This window comes from Hyperolius riggenbachi, chromosome 3 (genome assembly GCF_040937935.1).
Source record: "Hyperolius riggenbachi isolate aHypRig1 chromosome 3, aHypRig1.pri, whole genome shotgun sequence".
NCBI classification, from domain to species: Eukaryota; Metazoa; Chordata; class Amphibia; order Anura; family Hyperoliidae; genus Hyperolius; species Hyperolius riggenbachi.
Window position 1 is genome coordinate 432418760 of NC_090648.1, and position 2370 is coordinate 432421129.

Sequence of the window (2370 nt, forward strand, 5' to 3'; positions counted from 1 at the left end):
GGGTTCTCTTTAAGATTTCGTAATTAAAATGAGCCTTAATTGCCGCAGCTGTGCGGCTGGATGATAAGGGGTTATTTACCCATAATTCTGGTGTCCTGCCTGCGCTCCAAACCGCTTGCACGCATCCTATTGGACGCATTGCAAGCCTCACTACGCGCACTTCCTCCTTCCGGCTTAAAGGAGGAAGTGCGCGTAGTGAGGCTTGCAATGGGTCCAATAGGACGCGTGCAAGCTGTTTGGAGTGCAGGCAGGACGGCGGAATTATGGGTAAATAACCCCTTATCATCCAGCCGCACAGCTGCGGCAATTAAGGCTCATTTTAACCTCCTGCCGACCGCGTCACGCCGATGGGCGTTGTCAGGAACCGGCCCCGTGGCAAGCGTGCAGATACCGTTCCCGACTGCGGGTTTGACCAGATCGAGAGGGAAGCAGCCTTATTCAAGGCAGCTACAACAAGGCTGTCACCCCTCAAAGCACTTCTCGCTGCCACCACTAGCTGCTGCTAGACACTTCCACGATTCCCACTCTGCTGTTGAGTGATCTGCACGCAGTCCGTGTTTTCATATTCTGGTCAGCTTTGCGCTTTAGTCCGAATACGGGAACGCCACGCACACACACACACTACAATCGTACAGTAGCAAGGCACAATCAGGCACTGAACTTGTAACGTAAATTACACTGCAGTCTCTTCTAGGCTATGAGCGTTGGCTTAGTACAGCAGCCAGGAGGCTGCAATAGCAGCATAGGGGGCGATATACAGGCTGGGAACGCGAACAATCACTCGCGTTCCCATGCCTGTCGGCCGGTGACGGCCAAACCGGAAGTGCTCGCCGGCGGGTCCTGGGACATCAGAGCGGAGGCACCGATCGGCTGCTGGGGGCTGAAGGAAGCCCCAGGTGAGTAAATCTCATTTTTTTCAGTTGACTTAAGGATCACTTTAAGGCCGCTATCGAATCATCCTGGGCCTCCATAACACCTGAGCAGTGCCACAGGCTGATTGCTTCCATGCCACACCGCATTGAAGCAGTGATTTCTGCAAAAGGATTCCAGACCAAGTATTGAGTGCATAACTGAACATAATTATTTGAAGGTTGACTTGTTTTAAAAACACTTTTCTTTTATTGGTCGGATGAAATATGCAAATTTTTTGAGATAGGAAATTTGGGTTTTCATGAGCTGTATGCCAAAATCATCAATATTAAAACAATAAAAGGCTTGAACTACTTCAGTTGTGTGTATTTGAATCTAAAATATATGAAAGTCTAATGTTTATCAGTACATTACAGAAAATAATGAACTTTATCACAATATGCTTATTTTTTGAGAAGATCCTGTATACTGGCTTGTTTACATATACACAAAGTTCAAAGCAATGCAAGATCCAGGACAGAATAGAGGGTTGTTACCTAATTACCTGTATCCAGAGGAACTGAATGCAAATGTAATTTCATTGACATACCGACAATCACATTAGCAGCTTCTTTGAGCCAGGTGAAAATAGTACACATCTGAGACAGTATTTCACAGCAGATCAAAGGTGAGGCAGGCGCGGAGCTAGGGGGGGTCGGGGTAGGACAAGTGCCCCGGGGCGCCGGGTCCCCAAGGGCGCCCAGCTGAGCTTCGTTTTTTTTTTTTGTTTTTTTTTTTTGCGGCGGAGGGGAGCAGCGCAGAGAAGAGAGAGCTGTGCGGACGGTGGGGAAGGGGGGCCATATCCCCCCTCCTTCCCTCACCTTAGGTGCTCTCTCTCCCTCGCTGTCCCCTCCAATGTCTGTCCGGGACGGTGCTGGCAGCGGCGGGCGGAACTCACCTCCGTCTCGCTCCAGCGCCGGCCGGAAGTTCGTGTGCGCAGCCGCTGCTCTGGTCTGGACCAGACCAGAGTAGCGGCAGATCCATCCTGCGCTGCGAGAGACGGAGGTAAGTTCCGTTCCGCCCGCGGCTGCCAGCACCGTCCCGGACAGACATTGGAGGGGACAGCGAGGGGGAGAGAGCAGCTCTTCCTCTTCTCTGCGCTGCTCCCCTCCTGCTGGGGAGGGGGACACCTGACCTGGCTACCTACTCTGGGCACATATATACCCCTGGCTACCTACTCTGGGCACATATATACCCCTGGCTACCTACTCTGGGCACATATATACCCCTGGCTACCTACTCTGGGCACATATATACCCCTGGCTACCTACTCTGGGCACATATATACCCCTGGCTACCTACTCTGGGCACATATATACCCCTGGCTACCTACTCTGGGCACATATATACCCCTGGCTACCTACTCTGGGCACATATATACCCCTGGCTACCTACTCTGGGCACATATATACCCCTGGCTACCTACTCTGGGCACATATATACCCCTGGCTACCTACTCTG